Raw genomic sequence first — 20,991 nt, 5'->3', positions numbered from 1 at the left:
TGGCTCGCTGTGGGGCTAGGGAAAGCACCCGGTGCTGCCCGGCTCATCTCCAAGGCTCTGGTCTGGGGCTGTCGCCTGCAGAGCAGTCACCCCATTCGGGGCGCACAGACCTGCATCCCTCAGCCCTGTGCTGCGGCACACCCAGGCCCCGGGCGGACACTGAGCACAGCAGCACCTGGACCCCTGGCAGGAAGTGGCCACCTGGAGAGAAGAGCCCGATGGGCAGCAGCGCGCAGCTGTGCCGGGAGAGCCGGCCAGATGTGGGCATGAGCACGGGGAGGTGGGGGCTGCGCTTCCACAGAAGATGCTCCCGCAGGTCGCTCGTGCCGGGCCCCAGCGGAGCGAGGCCCCCGGCGCGGGGCAGGCCTACTCGGCTGCGCCGCCACAACAGCTTCCAGGCACAGCCACTCTCGCTCCTGCCCGCCACGGCCGCGCGCCCCAGGCTGCCGGGTCCTTCCCGCCAGCCCCTCCTGCCCTGCCCGGGTCCTCAGGCTCCCACGCCACCCGGACTCTTACCAGCTTCCAGGCAGAGACCAGCCACCGCCGTCTGCTGCACAAAACTCCGCTTCCCACAAGCCGCTCCGGCTGCGGGCTGCGCGCCTCCCAGGCCGCGCCGGATCCTCCGCTCCCCCTGCCGGCCGGCGGCCATTTCCGACCGGCAACGGCGGAACTTGCCGAAGACCAGGGACGGAAATGGCCGAACCTGCGTTTGCCTGGGAGAGAAGAATGCAGAGGTGTTCGTGACTTTCCGGAGGCACCCGGAGGTGGAGGCGGAGGTGGTGGTGGTGGGCTCTGCCCTCCCGGGTCCTAAGCGCAGGCTGGGTGCGGGTGATTGTTAGAAGGGCCAGGCATGTGGGCTTGAGGAGGGGCCCCACTAATCCGGGTAACTCCTCAGCCTAAAAATAAACCCATGCCCGCTCTAGCTATGACCCACAGTTCTGAAACACTTTTAAATATTTAGCTTCAAATAGAGGGCAGGGCTGATGCTTAGGAAACAAAAATAAACAAAAACCCGGGGCTTTGCAAAAACAGCAGGTTAATCTATTGAGAACTGAAGACTAAAAAGAATGTCTTAATTACTTTAAAGCCAGCCCCTGTAATTGGGGAATTGGCAAGATTACCCCCCCTCCGAATACCCAAAAGAAAGAGATGGAGGATGGAGGTAGCAATCCTAAAAGTAGCACGGGGTCACCAGAACTAATATAGAAAATAGTTTTAGCCGGCAGTGGTGAGGCACGCCTTTAATCCCAGCACTCGGGAGGCAGAGCCAGGCGGATCTCTGTGAGTTCAAGATCAGCCTGGTCTACAAAGCGAGTTCCAGGACAGGCTCCAAAGCTAGAGAAACCCTGTCTTGAAAAACCGGAAAAAAAAAAAAAAAAAAAAAAAAAAAAAAAAAAAAAAAGAAGAAAATAGTTTTAAATCTTTTTTCCCCTTTGTTTTTTTGGGGGGTGGGTGGGTGGGGGAGTGTTAAGACAGGATTTCTCTGGGTACCCCTGTCTGTCTTGGAACTCACTCTGTAGACCAGGCTGGTCTGGAACTCACACAGAGATCCACCTGCCTCTGCCTCTCAAGTGCTCAGATTAAGGGCATGTGCCACCACTGCCCGGCTTAAAACTGTCTTTTGAAATTCACAGTTGCAGTATAATCTAAAATCAGACTTCTTCAACATATTTATTTTAATCCCCCCGAAACAAAGCTATTATTACCCCAGGCCTTCCTCAGCGGAACCCAGACACACCCAGGCAGGTTGGCTCATAGCCATTGCTGTGCTTGGGTGGTCTGTTCCTTTAAGAAGAACTGCGCCCCAGAGATGGTTTCCCAGCTGCTGACCCTTCCACCTGCCCTTCTTGGGAGAGCCCGTGCACACTGCTCAGAGCAGGGAAGACGAGAAAACAGGATTCCACTCCCACGCTGGACAGTTTGAGTTAACCATTCTTTTTTCCAAAACAACTTTTAAAAACTCCAGCAGCCTATTTTCTGGAATCCTTCCCTCATCCTCCTGGTCTCTCCATGCGTCTCCAAGTCAGGCTCGGCTCTTTCCCATGTGCCCTATTTTACTTTTCTGTCACTGTGATAAAAAACACCATGAGCAAAAGCAACTCAGGAAAGAAAGGGTTTATTAGCTTACACATCCCAATTATCCTTTTTTTCCTATCACTGAGAGGAACTAAAGCAGAAACGTAAAAGCAGGGCAGGATCCTGCAAGGTAGAAACTGAAGCAGAGGCCATGAGGAATGCTGTTTACTGCCTTGCCCCCCCCATGGCTGGCTCAGTTTGCCCTTTTTAATACAACTAGAGACCACCTGCCCAAGGGTGGCACCGCCCACAATGGGCTGGGCCCTATCACATCAATCCTTAATCAAGAAAATGCCTGCCTCCCCCCCCAGGGCAGACTGACAGAGGAGTTTCTCTCCCCCCCACTTCCCTTTCTCCCCCCTTCCTTCCCTCTCTTCCTCCCTCCCCCCCCCCCCAGTCCCCCCCGGTTCCCCCCCATCCCGCCCCGTCCCTCTCTCTCCACCTGGGGGGAGAGCATTTTGAGAAAGGCTCTCTCTCAACATAGCCATAACTGTTCTAGAACTCACTATGTAGACTCAGAGAACTGCCTGCTTCTGCTGGAATTAAAGGTGTGGTCCACCACACCCACACCTGAGGTTCCCTCTTCTCAGAAGACTCTAGCTTGTGTCAAGTTGACAAAAAAAAAAAAAAACACCCTAGCCAATGCACCGTCCTTCTCCCTTTCCTTGCTGAGGACATGTTACTCTCCTCTCTCTTATGGTTGAAAACAGGAGGCAGAAACTGACTAGGCAGTTGTGGGGGTAGGGGGCAGTGACCAGCTCCTTTCTTCGCTAAAGGCTGGAAATGCCCTTGGCAATGTCCATAACTTAGTCCTTGCCAGGGGTCAAAGATGCCACAAGTGCCTAAGCCTAGTGTCTCTGGTTTTACCATGGCCTGAGGCTGAAGATGCCAGGAAGGGGGCCTCTGTTTCTCTCCCCACCAAAAGCATGCCCTTTCCTGGAAACCATATTGTGGCTGTGACCCAAACTGCAAGGATCTTGACACCTGTAATGAAAACTGGACTGACCAGCTCTTCCTCCATCCACTAAAGCCCCATTAAGTCCCAGGGAAGCTAAATGGAACCCCACTCCATCTTCAGGACCCCTCCCACTGCCCTGGAGCTCAGCCTTTTTTCGCTCCCTTCAGCCTCCTATAATGCTTACTCCCACCCCACCCACCCATCCCCCAAAAAAACCAACCCTAACCCTCTGTGGTCCATGAATTTTATTCTTTGAATTTGAGAGACAAGAATTGGAATGCCTCTGGCTTGCAGGTGACTTTTTTTTTCCTGGTTTTTTGAGACAGGGTTTCTCTGGGTAGCTTTGGTGCCTGTCTTAGATCTCGCTCTGTAGACCAGGCTGGCCTCGAACTCACAGTATCCGCCTGGCTCTGCCTCCCGAGTGCTGGGATTAAAGGCGTGCGCTGCCGCCACCACCACCCGGCTGCAGGTGACTTCTGATGGCCATTGGGCTTCCAGGGCCCTAACCTCTTGAGCTAAGGACAACAGAGCCAAGAAAGGCTCCAGCGCCATCCAAGGTGCCAAGATATTCCTGTATCACACTATTTTCTTTGTCACGTACACCAGCCTCTTCCTCCTCTTCCTTTCACTAGAAACAAACATACACATCCAAAAGCCTCACCTCACGACCACTGCTGACATATCAAAATATAACTTCTTCCCATTTGTTGAGGAAAGTCGGGGAAGCAGGAGCAAACTTTATAAACGGAAGAACTGAAAATGGGGAAAGCTTGGTCCACTTGGATGTTCCTTTAACAGTTCATCTACCTGGCTTCCTTCCAGAGATCTGTATCTGCAGCAGGCAGGAAGGGCCCAGTGCGCAATGGGACAGGATAGGAGACAAGGTAAGAATTTCCAGGGGTTGGTTCATCTCCATATTGGCAAGAGCTGACTTGCAGATACCAGCTGCCCGGAGGACTTAGTCATCCTGTGGATTTGAATACATAACACATTGCTGTTTCTCACTCTGACTTACTTGATTGTAACTGTACCTAAGCTTTAGGGAGATAAAAAAAAAAAAGATTCACCTGAAACTGATCGGACCTTAGGCTTGGCGGCTGCTCCCAGCACCTCTCATCCTCAGGTGTCAATCTGTCAGTCTCCTGCCCCAGCTCCCGCTCCTTCTAAAAGGTGTGCCAAACCAGCCGTGTGACTTTGGCTTTTCCTAACACCTCCTTTCGTGCTGCTTTAAGCGGCTGCTTGAGTATCAGTGGCACCAGCAACAGTTTCCTCGCTGCGGGACACCTCGCTGCGGTGGCGCCCTAGATTCCTCCACAGCCGCAACATCCCGTGAATGCATATTTTATGAATACTTAATTGCCAGGCAGTAGGTTACACCCTTTCTATGCCTGCTGCCTCTCTGGTTTTTTGTTTGTTTGTTTGTTTTTGTTTTTAGTCTGGTTAGGAGATACCACCCTATGGAGGGGAAGTGAAACTTCGGGAAGTTCCAGGAAGCAGGTGCTTGGGGCCACAGAATACAGGGCAGAGCCCAGACTCCAAGCTGTCCTAACTCTGAACCCCACTTTCTTGACCAGAACAATCTAGTTTATGTCACCATGATATTAAATTTACCATTTCCCACAGTGAATTCATCTCTATCCCTTCCTCCTTGATGTCCCGGAATGTCCTAGTTTATAATGACTTTACCTCCATCTTTCTTTCCTAAGACAGAAACCACAAAATGGGCATAATCGTCAGTGTCTCTCTTTATACCTACATTCAGTCAATCTCTAAGACCTAAAGCCTTGTGTGGTAGTTTGAATGTAACTGGCCCTCATAATCTCATAGGGAGTGGCACTATTAGGAGGTGTGGCCTTGTTGGAGTGGGTGTGGCCTTACTGGAGGAAGTGTGTCACTGTGGGGGCGGGTTTTGAGGTTTCCTATGCTCAGGATACCACCCAGAGTCTTAGTCGACTTCCTGTTGCCTGCAAGATATAGCACTCTCAGCTACTCTTCCAGCACCATGTCTGTCTGCACGCCACCATGCTCCCCACCATGGTAATAATGGACCAAACCTCTGAAACTATAAGCAAGTTCCCAATTAAATGTTTTCCTTATAAGAGTTGCCATGTTCATGGTGTCCCTTCACAGCCATAGAAACCCTAACTAAGACACCTTGATCCCCAGGGTCTCCACCATCATCTTTAAAATTATAATACCTTCCCTGGATCAAGTCCCCTTTATTTCTCCCATGGACTTGTTGTCTCATTACCAAAATTTCTGGCTCAAAAAAACTTTATCATAATCACAGTGTAGTCTTTCTTCTAGAAAGGAGCTGAAGTTACAATACACACAACAAAGCTAGCCTTCACTGGTCCCACCATGGATGGAGCTTTTACAGCACGTATTGTCTCTACTTTACATTATGGAACTTAATCAGAAATAGGTTTACACTGTGATTTAATAACCACATAAAGAGATCCCTGTCTGTCCTAAGGGATTAGGATAGGAAATTAGCAGTCAAGGAAAAGAGGATCAATCCATTATGCCTTTGGTCCCCAACAGTGATCCAGAAGACAAATGTGATTGCTTCCTTTTGGATCATATGTCCACCTCTAGATCAACTCAACTGAGCCAAAGCAACAGATCACCCCAGACCTACCTATAAATAGAACTTATGTTCAAAGGTCAGAGGCAAGTTGAACAGGTGAGCACCTATCAGAGTTACCCAGTGTTGACGACACTGCTGTACCCTCACACCATGACAGCCACCTGAAGAAGAGAAGAGGCTCCCAGAGAAAGTCAAACAGTGTTCTCATAGGAAGAGTATCAGTTCACGACACAGGATGAAGAGAATTCAACACATATTCCATAAGCTTCTGGTGGTAAACAGTCAACACCAAGTCCAAGTTCAACAGAAGTTCACAGTGTCACTATAAAAGAATGGCGCACACCTTTAATCCCAGCACTCGGGAGGCAGAGGCAGGCGGATCTCTGAGTTCAAGGTCAGCCTGGTCTACAGAGTGAGTTCCAGGACAGCCAGGGCTACATAGAATAAAAACCCTGTCTTGGCAAACAACAACAACAACAAAAAGAATAGACAAAGGGGGCTTACAGGGCTGGGGAGGCAGCTCAGCTGGCAGAGCGCTTGTCTAGCGCATATAGACTGTGTGGTGGTGCAGGACTGTAATCGCAAAATGGAGAGGTGGAGGCAGGAGGATCTACAGTTGAAGGGCTTCCTCAGCTATAACCTGGGATATACGATTCCTTGGTATGTATGTATGTATGTATACAATGTTCTCTCTGCATGTATCCCTGCAGGCCAGAAGAGGGCACCAGATCTCATTACAGATGGTTGTGTGGTTGTGAGCCACCATGTGATTGCTGGGAATTGAACTCAGGGCCTCTGGAAGAGCAGTCAGTGCTCTGAACCCCTGAGCCATCTCTCCAGCCCCGATTCCTTGTTTAAAAAAAAAAAAAAGATTTAACAAAATAGAAGACTTACGCAAATGGCCAGCAGCAGAGGAGCAGCTAAAAGCATGGCGTAGTCACACAGAATATGAGTGAGCTCTGTGCAGCTCTGCATCAGATGCTGCTGTGAACTCTGTACTTCACACAGTGCTCAGGCAAAGGACCTGGGGCTGGAGAGATGACTCAGCAGGTGCGAGCACTGGCTGCTCTTGCAGAGGACCTGGGTTCAGCTCCTGGTACCCACGCTGCGGCGGTGGCGAGTCACAAGCATCCCTATGTAACTCCGTAACTCCAGTTCCAGAGGAATCATCATCCCCCCCCAACACACACACACTCTCCTGACCTCCACAGGCACTAGGCAAGCACACAGTGCACAAACACATATGCAGGTCAACCATTCATGCTCATACAATAAAAATCTACTTTCCAAAGAAGAAAAGGGATCCAGACACAAAATAAGGACATAGTCTACAATTCCCAAAACTGAGGTATAAGAACATGCAAAAGCTAATCCGATTGTTCAGAGGGGAGCAGGCACGCAGCTACAGGTTTGGGTTTTTAGGTTACCCTCTGAACAGAGATGTGTTCAATTTGTCAAAATTCATCCAGATGCCCTTCTATTAACATATATCATCCTTTTAATATATAATTGGGGTCCTGCCATGTGGTTACCCCAGAGCTGCCAGTGACCAGCCTGTTCCAGCAGTCCTAAGAGAAGGCCGACCTACTGCACAACCTCATCCCATCTGGCTTGGAAATGTGGCCGCAGCATGCTGGGAAGCAGTCACATGACAAGGACTGCTCAACTAATATTTTACATGGACTTGGGGGTGTTTCTAGACACACACAGGGGTGGTACACCAAAAAAGCTGGTCTACAGAAAGCAAAATAGAGCCAACCCTCGGAGGGAAGTGGGCACCACCAGGAGAGCTGGAGGAAGCAGCCTGAGAGGCGGCCGACATTTAGTTCTGAGATTTTCCACCTGCCCCAGCTGTCCTGGGGGCTGGATGCCATTGCTTGAGTCATCACCAAGAAAACCTTCAAGTCATTTGCATTCACACGAAGAGCCTTCTGTTCCTGGCAACCAAGCACACCTCGCCTGACGTCATTAATACGCTGAAATAACTGAGTGGTAGTTCCGTGCTGACACGTCTCTGAGCGCTGGTCATGAATCATCTCATTTAATACTTGAACAGCACAGCACGGTCAGCATCGTGATTATTCCTACCTCCCAGAAGAGGAACACGGAAGCCCAGAGGGGTTAACCTAACTTGTTCAAACCTCATAACCTGGGAAGTGGTAGCGCCAGATGTGAGACTCAGGCAGCCCCGTCCAAAGCCTGACATCTTAGCATGAAGAAGAATGCTAAGGACCGCACGGCAAACTGTGGCCTGCACCTGATGATCGGACTAAGTCGCCTGGTGTATGAAGTGAGTTCAAGTGCAGAAAGTTGAAGAAAGGCTGGCTGGCTGGAGAAGTCCTTCATAAGGGGTTGACAGTTTGAGTTAGAGAAACGGGAAGGTCTATACGGCACAGCTATAGGAAACAAAACTGGATGCCTCTCGCAAAGGACCTAGGTTCATTTCCCAGCACCCACATGTCAGCTCACAGCCATCCATCCATACTTCCAGTTACAGGAGATCCAATGCCCTCTTCTGACCTCCCTGGGAGCAGGCCCATGATGCATATCCACACATGCAGATAAAACACTTATGCACATAATAAAACCTAAAACATTATTTTTAAGCCACACATACATGCAAAAAAAAGCAACTGTGTCCTTTCACCAAGAAAAGTATTTATAGGTTTCATCAAACATGTTCCCTCAGGGAGGAAGTCCCTGCTGGTGACTTATTCTTCCCAACTGGTGACTCCTCAAGAGAAACCTGGATGTCAGTCCAGTGGATGAGAAATTAATATCAGAATGCCTCAAGTTTTAGGGAAGGAGGCACCCATAGTCACATCCCACCAGGACAGCTGCCAGACCCACAAGCCACTCAGCAAAGATGCCATTGGTGACCTCACCAACCTTCAAAAAGGGAGATTCAGGAGCTGTCCATGAGTTTTAGTGAGACAAGCCCTTTTTCTATCTGCAATACTCAAATTTTTTTTTAAAAAAAAATGCTGAAAACCGCTGGTGAAGATCTTTTCTATATATAAGTGACTGGGCAATGTTGTGGCTTATAATTAGAACAATGCATGACAATTTCTAGATTATGGCTCAAGGTCACTCTTCCCACTCCCCGACTGTCAGAGCCAAAAGAGAGAAAGGTTGGTCCCCAGGCTCTCTGGGCAGCCCTCAGTCCACAGCTAAATGGCTCATTTTCAAAGTCCTGGCTTTGATGTTACCTTTTAAAAGTGGCTGGCTTTTGTCTGCCAAAATTGGCGGAGCATTTGGGGTGGTGAGCAGATAATTTATGGCAAGAACACCAAGTTAACATCAGCTTCAAGCCAAAGCACATTTTATTGTTTAAAGAAAAAAACAAACCCATTTGTAGATTGGGGTGGGGCGCGGCTAGTAAAACACTTTGCCAAGGGAAGTAGGAGGGCCTGGGTTTGATCCTCAGCACTGCAACACACACACACACACACACACACACACACACACACACACACACAATAAAAGACACTATTTTGTTAAGTCATTAACACCATGTCATAGCATCGCCTTATGGCTATGAACTAATAAATTGTGTTCTAGCGTCCTTCCAGGAACCTTAGCCTAATTCAATCCTGTTATCTGCATTGAGACAGCTAACCTGAGCTGGACAAATAGTCCTAATACTGGAGCTGAACATGTAGCTCAGTGGTAGAGGGCTTGCCTAACATGGGCAAGATCCTAAGTTTCATTCCCAGCACCTCAAAAAAGTAAAAAAAGAAAGAAAGAAAGAGAGAGAGAGAGAGAGAGAGAGAGAGAGAGAGAGAGAGAGAGAAAGAAAGAAAGAAAGAAAGAAAGAAAGAAAGAAAGAAAGAAAGAAAGAAAGAAAGAAAGAAAGAAAAAAGAAAAAATTCCCATTAGCAAGGACCAATAGTAGATACCAAAATGCCACTGACATTTTCTAAGCCTGGTCCTGGGAGTTCTGTCTGATACAAAGACCCCACCACACACCCCACACACACACAGCAAACAAAGGCACTGAAAACTCATCCTAAATTAAATCATTGAGTAGCAAAGATGATCAGACCAAACACACCACACCACCCTCCGTTTGAGGGACTTAGTGTCGTGACAGCCATAACCAGAGAGAAGCAGTAAAATTAGGCAGGGTGGTGGCTGCCTTCCAGAGTCACGTTTGTGTGCAGCTCTAAGCCTGTCCTCACCCCAGGAAGTCATCCACAGATTGAAAAAGTCAACTGCTGATACCTTTCACCTACAAACATCTTCTGTGGAAAAGGCCTTCCAGCTGGCAAAATGTCACAGAGGTTTTGTTTTTAATTGAAAAAAAAATTTTTTTTCATACAATATATTCTGATCACACTTTTTTCCTGCCCCAACTCTTCCCAGATCCTACCCCACCCACCCAACTGCACATCCTTTCTCTCTCTTTAAAACACAAGCAAATGACAAAAACAAAGCAAAAAATGCACACAATGCGAGCGTGAGCACACACACAGAGAAAACAAAAGATACAGGCAGGCAAGACCAATAAGATAAAACATGCCCAAACAAAGCAATTTGAGACAAAGTCTACAAAGACACCCTTGGGTTCATTTTGTGTTGGCCATCTGTTGCCAGGCATGGGGTCTGCCCTGAAGTGAGGTTAATATACCCCCGTGAGACTCCATTGAAGAAAATTAATTTTTCCTTTGCAAGCGAGTATCATTTGCACATAGGTTCTTGGTTAGGGGTGGAACCCCACCTGGCTTGAATCTCTGAAGACCCTATGCATGCTACTATACAGTCCCTGTGAATTCATATTTGCATCAGTCCTGCAGTGTTTAGAGGGGACCAGTTCCTGGGAGTCATCCATCCGCTCTGGTTCTTACAATCTTTCTGCCTCCTCCTCTTCCAAATAGCTCCCTGAGCCCTGAGGGTAAGGTTTAAAGAAGACATCCCATTTAGGACTGAGTGCTCCAACACAGAGGTTCTTAAGGAACATCAATGAAGCTGGACCTGGTGGTTCTTGCCTGTATTCCCAGCACTTGGGAGTAAAGGAAGGAAGATCAAAAAGTCAAAGCTAGCCCCAGCTACCTAGCAAGTTTGAGGCCAGCCTGGAATACAAAAGACCTTGTCTTTAACAAACAAATATATATATATAAACTTAGTTAATTTTTATTTATAGGTATATTTGTGTGTGTGTGTGTGTGTGTGTGTGTGTGTGTGAGCATATGCCCCATGTGTGAAGATGCCCATGGAGGCCAGGGATCCCTGGAGTTGGAGTCACAGGTGGTTGTGAGCCACCTGATATGGGTACTGGGAACTGAACTAAGTCCTCTGCAAGAGCATCAAGTACTCATAACCACTGAGCATCTCTCCAGCCACTTCAATGTTTCTCTTAACCAATGTGGCTAGAAAATCAAAGTTCAATGCACAACTTCCAAAAGTACTCCCACGGCACACTATCAAAAGATGGGTTGCTTGTTAACATCTGCAGCTTCTATATGGGGTGAAAAACCAATCATTTCTACCAACCAGAATTTCAAAAAGAAAAAACAATATGTAGATATTAAACTAGTTCATAAAGGCTTGCAGCAGGATTCTATTGGAGAAAATTTCCATTTTCATTAATATCACTAACATTAATTCTCAATCTCAATAGTGGGAACATGACTATGTAAGGAGCCAAGTAACTCTCAGAACAAAATAATCCCCATCCCTCCCCCAACCCAAGGCACCAGCCAGAAATATGGTCACATTTTCATGGCTACATCTGAACCATATGTGACCGTATTTCTACAAATTCACCAGTTTGAGGAACAAAAATACAATTATCCAAAGTTCATCTATTATGGGGAATGTTCACTCGTAGACGTGCGTAATTACATCATGTTATAGACATGCATTACATCATGTTATAGACATGCATGTTACATCATATTAAGAGAAGCTTATCCCTAAGGTGATGAGGTGACCACTCAGAAATAGAACACTTGACAGAAATGACACACCAAGAAATACATCAACTTCACGTGATATATAAAGTACACATGGAAATTCTGTTAAAAGCCATTGTGCATGTGTGTTGTTCCTATATATTATATATGGATGATGATGATGCGTGTTGTCAATTTGACAGAATCTAGAATCACCTGGAAAATGGGCTCCCGGACATGCCTGTGGAGGGTTATCTTGATTGGATTTGTGGTTGTGGAAAGACTCATCTTAAGATGAGCAGGACAATTCCTCGAGCTGGGGATCCTAGATTGCTGTGAGTGGAGGGAGAGGGCGGAGCAGAGGGCACAAGCGTTCACTGCTCCCGTTTCCTGACTGTGGCTACAATGTGGTGAGCTGCTTCCCACTCCGGACGCCCTGACTTCTCTGCCAAGATGGACTGAACCTTGAAGTGTGAGCTGAAATGAGTCCTTTCACCATTAAGTTGCTTTTATCAGTATTTTCTCACAATAACAGAAGAGAAACTAAGACTACAGGTAAACATGCTGAAACAGTGATATATCATTTGTATTTCATGTTTAATTAGTGCATCCAGGGCAGGGGCATATGTTTATTGCTATCTCTATGTGTCAATCACTTCAAGGCTTTATTTGTTTGTTTTACTTTTATTACGATTCTCAGTCATCTCAAAAGCTACTGAGTAGTTCCCAATGACAGTTTGTGGACCAACTAGGATGAAGTCCAAGATAGGATGCAGTTTTCTTTTCTTTTTTTTTTTTAAGACAGGGTTTCTCTGTGTGGTTCTGGCTGTCCTGGAACTCATTTGTAGACCAGGCAGGCCTGAAACTCAGAGATCCACCTACCTCTGCTTCCTGAGTGCTGGGACTAAAGGTGTGCACCACCACCGCTAAGTGTGTGAAGTATTCATCACTCACAGATACATGAGAATGTATGTTAGTTAGTAGGCTTTTCTTTTAAATTTTTATTTTATGTGTATCATCATTTGTATGCATGGACGTAGGTGGTGTACCACATGTGTGCAGTGTCCGAGGAGACCAGAAGAGGGCATCAGCTTCCCCGAAACTGAAGTTACAGATGGTTGCGAGCTGCTATGTAGGTTCTGGGAACTGAATCGGGGTCCTCTGCATGAGCAGCAAGTGCTCTTAACCAATGAGCCATTGCCCTATCCCTTTATTAATAGGTTTTAAATAAAGTGAAGCCTATCTGGTTATCCTTAGGAGGAGGTCTTTCCTTCTAAGATTGTGTTCTTTTGATTTTAATATCAAAATGTGCTTTTATGACATGACGTTGCTGGTAGATAGCAACATTCTTACTCTGGTACTCACCACTCAGTTTTTAACATACTAATCCATAAAGTCTAGGTGTATGGTAACTACTAGTCTGCCCAATTACACTCTCCTTGGCCTTTTAAGGTATGCAGCATGGGCGCATGCACACGCACATGCACCATGGCATACATTACTGAAAATAAAAAAAAAAAGTCTAGCTACCGAAGTATTATTTTTTATTTTTTTGTCTTTCTTTTTTGGTTTACTGAGACAGGCTTTCCCTGTGTAACAGTCCTGGCTGTCCTAGAACTTGCTTTGTAGACCAGGCTGGCCTAAAACTCACAGAGATGCTCTGCTCAGAGTGCTGGATTAAGTGTGGCTCAACCCCGCTCTGACTTCTTATAGCCCTCAGGGACCACTGCATGCTGCCTTTTCTACCCTAGAGTAGTCGCCTCATGACACTGTAACAGGCTATGGTGTAGACTCTACATTGTGTACTGAACTTAGATCACAAGTGACTGGTCGTGCCATCCCAGAATGACTTAGGATGTAGAAGGTCTTTCAGGTTGACTGTTCTTTTGTACACACCAGTTTCACGAAAACCACCATCAGAGCTGCTTATGATAGCTCAGCAGGTACAGGCATCTTGCCAATGCTGCCTTGAGTTCTATCTCCAAGAACTGAAGGAATAGTAGCCATACTACACTGTAACCAAGGTTGTCTTCGTGATTACTATCACACAAACACACACAGAAACCACACACACACAACAGTGTGTACAGTGCACTCACATATATACAAAATCTAGAATGTCTTATAAAAACCAGAAAGATTTGAGCTCTTTTGGGCAAGCATCATGGAAGAGACCTTGTGGAGAGGAACAAGCTGCTGGTACCGCTCGCACAGTTCCATCTGTAGATGCGCTACCAGAGACCCAAACCACAACATTCTGAATCCTAACTTCTGAAATGTAAGATAATAAACACAGTGTTAAAGCCACCACGTGGGATCTTTGTTAGGGGGCCTATGGGTAATGAATGTAACGCTTTACACTCCAGCATCCTGTTAGAAGCATCCATGGCATGTCTCCTGTGCTGTCTGGTGGCTGGAGAAGGGGGAATCCACAGGGCACTCACTTATCCACTACCACAGGCTATTTGCATTGCCTAATCACAGCTCCTCAATGTCATCCATAATGACTTCTGGGTCAATTATCATGATGTAATGACCATTGTGTCAGTAAACAAAATCCTCCATCTCAGAGCAAAAGTTCCAAAGTTTGTAGTGCTTTGTAGAGAGAATCAGTCCTAGTGTTATATATGAGCATTTTTTGTGAAGTTTTGGAAATCTTTCTGTTTATTTCTGTTGACTGGCTCTCTGACCCCAGCTGTGACGTCATCACTAGACCCATGACCAGCTCCACAGAGGAACAAACCTCCTGTTTCACCAGAAAAATAGAGGGTAGCAGACATGGTCTCTTTTAAATACCATCCTTCCCACATTTACAGTTATCTATGAGTACTAGATAAAAAATACATGGTATGACAGCCAGTGCCAGGGTTTCCTCTGAGGGAGGCAAAGATGTCTGTTTAGGGAACTACCTTGGTATGACACTCAGTATGGATGGACAGACCATGGCTTAGAACAAACCATGAAACAGAGAAGGCTAAAAAGATCGCACTAGAAAGGGTCTAAGAATATGGATTCTGAGCTGAGCGGTGGTGGCGCACGCCGTTAATCCCAGCACTCGGGAAGCAGAGCCAGGCGGTGCTGTGTGAGTGAGCAACTTGTGAGAAAACAGCCTGGTCTACAGAGTGAGTTCCAGGACAGACTTCAAAGCTACACAGAGAAACTCTGTCTCGAAAACAACAACAACAGAAAAGAATATGGATTCTGGAGGTAAGTGAGATGAGGCTCAAATGACATTGGCGGAGGGGCGGCAGCCTGGGCAAAGAGTCCCAGGGACGGCTGTTTAAAATAGCAGCATCTATTTTTGGACTTCAAGTTATTTATGTCGCTAAGGATATAAAATTGCCCAGGCCTTCATTAATATCTGTCACAAGTACAAATGCTGTGTGTGTGAGGAACTTGGGAGAAAAATCAAGAGAAAAAAAATCAAGGGGGATGGGAGGCGAAATAAGATAGCTCAGTAGTTAAGAGCACTGACTGTTCTTGCAGAGGACTCGGGTTCGATTTCCCAGCACCCACGTGGTGGCTCGCAACCATCTGTAACTCCAAGGGACCCAGTGTCCTATTCTGGCTTCTGTGAGCACCAGGCACATGTGTAGTATGCAGATTTGCATGCAAGCAAAACACCCTCCCACCCCCAACATAACATCAGTAGTTTTTAAAATTTAAGAGAAAGGGGATGGGAGCTGAGTTGAAAACTGGGCCATTGTGGCGCCAAGGAATAAAAGCGTCCATATGCTGGGTATGGTGGGACATGCATATATAATCCTCGCAGTTGGAAGGCAGAGGCTGGAGGATCTCTGTGAGTCTGAGGCCTGCCTGTGCTACATGGCAAATCCCAGACCCGAGAAAGGTCTTCGCTACCCTGCAGCCAAGGGTGTCCTCAGGGTCAATCCTCCTGCCTCAGCCTCCCAGGCGCTGGAGCTACAGGTGTGTGTCACCATGCCCAGCCTCCCACTTCCACTGAGCCACCCCCTCATTTTGCCCTGGCTGGGTAAACATAGCCATGATGCCAGCAGTCAAACATGTCTTTTCTGGACCCTTCCTCCGAGCTCTTGGGCCACACTACCCACTAAGTATCTGGTCCTGTTTTGCACAAATCCAGTTGTTCAAATCAGTTTTTGTGGAGATCATGAACAAAATCCTTCTCTCGACCTGGCCAGATCTTTTTCCCTTCTCTAGGTACCACAGCCCCGGTTAACACTGCCACAACCCAGCCAGGAGCCCAAGGTGGAAACACAGGCTGCTACTTTCCTGTAGCCTTCATCCACCATGTCCAACTGGCGATTGGAGCCTGATAAGGAAGCTTCTAGAAACTAATCCTACTGCTTCTTAACCCCACTGGATTTCAGAGTGGTTCTTCATCTTAGCAGCTTCATAAACTTACTATGACTGTTCCTGGCCAAGTAACCCACTTGTATTGCTTGGGGGGTTGTGATACCAAACATGCAAATATGCACACTGGTCACACACAGTAGGAAATCAAAAATGTCCCCCTGGATCTCGCTTTTCCCGTTTTCACCAGCTGGCAGGCCGAGATTTCTACGTCTGTGGCTCATCTTACCCTTCCTCTTCAGAACCACCCTAGAGTTAAATTTTTTTTTAAAATAAGAGGCAAAGATATCCCCTTTGCATAAAAACCTCGTTTTCTCCTTTGTTTTGATTCCTTGGCATTTTGTTTTGTTTTCATTCTTCCACTCCCCCAGGTCTGACCTAGTACAGACCGGCCTCAAAGTCACTCTTCACCAGAGGATGGCCTTCAAAGCCTAATCCTCCTGCCTCCACCTCTCAAGGGCTGGGGTCACAGCATGAATCACCCCTGGCTGGTCCTTTGCTCATGGAATTTAGTCCCAGTTCTTAAGCATGATAAGGGATGAGTGCTACTGCCCTTCCCTCTTCCTAAATCTAGGTGGTCCAAACCGTGAGCTCCCCACAGGCCACTTCCTGTCCACACTGGCTTCCTGTCTGCACATGCTGACCCTCGGGTGGTCACTTCCTGGCCCACAGCATGGGCTCCAAAGTTGTTACTTAGGGGTGACACACATTCTCTCAACTGTTGAAAACATAAAAGCTCAAATTCTGTTGGGGAGAGAGAAAGACTATGAATGGAAATGAATTGTGAATTTAGGCGAAGTGTCAAAAGCTGGTGAATCTGGTTAAGAGTAACTTCAAACTTAAAGTAATAAAATGCTAGATAACCCTGAAAACTCTTGTTAAGTTTGAAATGACTTCACAAGACAAATAAGATTAAAAAGAAAAAGCATTATGCAAGCAAACCACAAGGAAACAAACTAACCCAAGTTGAACATTTTACCAAACTGACCTACATTCTCAGAGTGTCAATGTTCTAGAGGGAGGGGGAAGCAAGAGAGGGAGGGAGGTGAGGAGGGAGAGGGGAGAGGGGGAAAGAGGAGAAGGGAAGGGAGGAAGGGGAAGGGAAGAGGGGGGAGGGGAAGAGGAGAAGGGAAGGGAGGAGGGAGAGAGAACTGAAGGAGGGCAGGGGTGTGAAATCCAAAATGAACAATGCAATGGGTGAACTTGAACTGGACCACACTGACAGAAAAGTTATGACGGGTATGATTGGCACAGATGAGGACATTTGAACATGGGCTCCTTTATTTAATAGCATTATAGCAGTATTGAATTTCCTGTGGTGAGGTCCAAGAATGCCATTGTGTTTACAAAATGCATGCTACAGCCTGGGGTGTGGCTCAGTGGCAGAGCAACGGCCTAGGAGGTTCGAGGCTCTGGATTCCTACCCCTATATATCACCAAAAATGAAAAAAGAAAGGAAAGGAAGAAGGGAGGGATGGAGGGAGGAAAGGGGACGGGAAGAAGGGAGGAATTAATTTATGGGGAAAATATTAAAATAGGTAAGGGCAGAAGATCATGTTTCAATATATAATCGTGTAGTCCCTGTCTACGCCTCCATGTATGTGTGTGTGTATGTATGCATGCTAATGTGGTGTGTGTCAACAAAGAAAAACAAAGCACTATGTCTAGTTTGAAAGCTTTCCTATCCATCGAGACAGACAAAGACTGAAAATGTTGATTACCAACACTGAAGATGACACAAATAAATAGGAAGATTTCCTGTACTGGTGGCAATAATGAATATTGTTTAAATGCCCATACTACCCAGACCTACAAACCCCTACCAAAATGACAATGACAATTTTCACAGAAAGAGAATCAATCCTGAAATTCATAGGGAACCACGAGACTCCAAATAAATAGCACAACCTAGGGCAAAAATAAAAAAAACTGGAGGCATTACATTACCTGATATTAAAATACACTACGAAGCTATAGTAATCCAAACGGCACAGCACTGGCATAAAGATACAAAGAACACATAGACCAGTGTAACACAACAGAAGGTGCAGAAGAAATCCACATCTACAGACAACTAAAGTGGAGTAATGAGCTCACGCAGCAGGGAAGGATGGTCTCTTCATGAGGCACAGACTGAAATCCACGTGCAGGAGAATGAATGAAAACATGTCACACCATATACAAAAACTTATTCTAATGGAGTAAGATTTAAATATAAGATCTGGACATTTAAAACTAGTAGAAGAAAATACAGGGTGAAAGTTCCTTGGCATTGATTGGCCTGGGAACTTAAGTTTGGGGTATGGCCCAAATTGCCTAAGGTGATACAAATAGACAAATAAGGTTATGTTAGGTTTAAGAGGCTTCCACATAGCAAGGCGCGAACTAGCCAGGGCAACGCTGGAGAGCTCACCCTGGTGGCGAAGACAGGGAGAACTGGTGAGCTGACCAATCCTGCCAACTATCCAGGCCCAGAACCAGGGTTATGTGTTGGCCTACCCCAACATCCACCCCATCTGTGATTTGCTGGAGCATGTGAAGGGGCCGGTCCTGCAGACCCAAAGCTGCAGGATCTCCATGACACAGAACAACAACAGGATATCCAAAAGGAGTCCCCAGTGAGGACCCAGCATCAATAGTGTGGTAGAAACCAGAGGCCTCGAACCAGACCAATGAGTCTTTGCAATGACCACCTGAACATAAAGATATGTGGACGAAGGGTTTACTGTGTGACTCACTGGGTCACACTGCAGCTTCCATGATGAGATTTTTTTTCTCTTATATTTTACTTTATTTTATTTTGCGGGGGTAGGTTGCAAGGGCAGAGGGTGGATATGAAGGGACAGAAAATAAATGGGAGCGAGATGCATGATGTAAAAGACACAAAATAAAAAGCAATAAAAAGCAAAAAAAAAAAAAAAAAAAAAAAAAGCAGAATGGCCTTATGACCAAGTAATAAGCACAGTTGACAACGGCCAGGAGACGTGACTAGCCACCCACATACCAGTGTGTCCACTGGCTGAGGAACAGGTGAAGGAAAAGAAATGTACACACATAGAGGAAAATTTTCTCCAGCCTTAAGAAGAAAGAGAAGGGCATCATCTTGTCATTTGTGCCAACACGGAGGAACCTAAAGGAGAGTACACCAAGTGAAGTCGGCCAGGACCGTAAATACAGACACTACACACTGTCACGAAGATGCGGGATCTGAATCAGTCTGAATAAATTCAGGAGCAAAGCACAGAAAACTGGTTTCCAGGGCTGGGGCTTGGGGAGCAGAGCAAAGAGCAGAGTGTCAGTCGGTTAGGGCAAGTTCAAGGGGATTTATTGAACACCCCGGTGTCCATCATTTAGGATGTACTTAGTTTGTGGCTCAGTGGTTAAAGGTTAGGGGTTAGGGCTGCTCTTCCAAAGGACCTGGGTTGGATTCCCAGCACCCACAAGGGGGCTCACAGTGGTCCATAACTCCAGTTCCAGAGGATCCAACACTCTCGTCTGGCTTCCATGGACACTCCATGCATGGGGTGCAGAGACATATGAGCAAACAAAATAGCCAAACACGTAAGACAAAAGACTAAATAAGGACGTACAGTATATTTGAAAATTGTTAAGAGTAGGATAGCAAACCGGGCGGCGGCGGCAGCGGCGGCAAGGCGGTGGCGGTGGCGGCCGCTGCCTTTAATCCCAACACTCCCCGGAGGCAGAGGGAGGCGGATCGAGGCCAGCCTGGTCTACAGAGTAAGTTCCAGGACAGTCAAGGCAACACAGAGAAACCCTGTCTCAAACAATCCCAAAAAAAAAAAAGATAGTAAATGTTCTAACCATATGCACACCAAATTTAAGTACATGAAGTAATGATAAGTTAATTACCCTGATTTAATTATCTCATAATTAAATGTACATATACTTAAATATCATATATATTATAACTAGGTACAATTTTGGATTTTGTGTTTTAAGGCAGGGTAGTGCTAGGTAGATGAGGCTGGCCTTGAACTCATGATTCTTCTGCTTCAGCCTCCTGAGTGTTGAGATTACAGGTCTGTGCTGCTACACCCAGCCTAAATCAGGTAATACTTTGTGTTTATTTGTTGTTCATGGTGGGTGTGGGGCTCAAACCTAGAACTTTGCACATGCTAGGCAAGAGCTCTACCATTGAGCTATGCCCCCAATCCAGTAGCTCTTTTTAAAAAATTTATGTGCACGAGTGCCTTTGTGTGCATGTGTGATTCACATGCCTGCAGTGCTGGCCGGGGCTAGAAGAGGGGCATCGGGTCCCCCCGGGGTCCCCTGGAGTCACGGGTGGTTGTGAAACATCATATATCCTCTGCAAAAGCGTCGAGCCATCTCTCCAGCCCCCAAAATGTGAAACTGTAGCTAGAGCTTTTCAAAACATAAAAAGGGAATTAGTGCTGCAGTCTATACTGTTGTAAATGTTTTTAATCTAACTATAAAATGCCCCAGTTGGGATGTTAGGATCGATTTTTACCTTATTGTATTGAGACCTAAGGATTCTGGAGGCAAGAATCTAAGTTGTCTTTTGGGAACAGCTGAGGGAGAATTCTAACCCAGGACAGTTTTAATTGCTGCCGTGGTGCCACTGGGGGGGGGGATTTATGCTACGACCCGAGCTCCCGGGAAGCATGGCTGGATAGTCTTGAAACAAGAACTGGAACAGAAAGTGGTTTGAGCTTAGTGAGGTCCTGCCATTCACGTCACTGCTGTTCTCTTAAGAACCTCGGGCAAGCAACACTGGCCACAGCAGGTTCCGGGTAGATATGCAAAGCAGCCACAGCCCTGTCTATGGAGGCAGCCAGTGTGTGTGAAGGTCAGAGCTGACGGCCCTTCTTGCCTCTATCAGACCTTCTGATAATTCCAGCTTCTAGCACCACTGCAGGAGGTGGTCCCGTGATAAAATCCCTGGGGTGAGGGGCTGGAGAGACAGTTCCGAGGTTAAGAATCCTCGCTACACTCTAGAGGCCCTGGGTTCAAGCCCCAGCACCCACATGGTGGTTCATAATCTCCTGTAATTTCCAGTCCCAGGAGATCCAAAGCCACCTTCTGGCCTGAGTGGGCACAGCACACATGTGGTACACACACAGACATACATGCAGGCAAAACATCCATACACACAAAATTAA

The 20,991-nt window shown here is 46.7% G+C and overlaps 1 protein-coding gene across 4 annotated transcripts in view; it reads right to left on the bottom strand.

The window, feature by feature from the left end:
• The window catches only part of Extl3 (exostosin like glycosyltransferase 3), a 92,363-nt gene that overhangs the window by 43,131 nt on the left and 28,241 nt on the right, over positions 1-20,991 (bottom strand). For 3 of the 4 annotated variants that reach the window (XR_005092166.1, XM_028889984.2, XM_028889988.2), the window contains exon 1: positions 517-604. The exons of the other annotated variant lie outside the window; for it this stretch is intronic. The gene's annotated coding sequence lies outside the window, so the exon portion shown is untranslated. Of the gene's footprint in view, positions 1-516; positions 605-20,991 lie in introns of those variants that run through there. 4 annotated transcript variants of the gene reach the window in all.

The sequence above is a fragment of the Peromyscus leucopus genome, chromosome 9, assembly GCF_004664715.2.
Source record: "Peromyscus leucopus breed LL Stock chromosome 9, UCI_PerLeu_2.1, whole genome shotgun sequence".
NCBI classification, from domain to species: domain Eukaryota; kingdom Metazoa; phylum Chordata; class Mammalia; order Rodentia; family Cricetidae; genus Peromyscus; species Peromyscus leucopus.
This window is presented reverse-complemented; position numbering and strand designations above follow the sequence as displayed.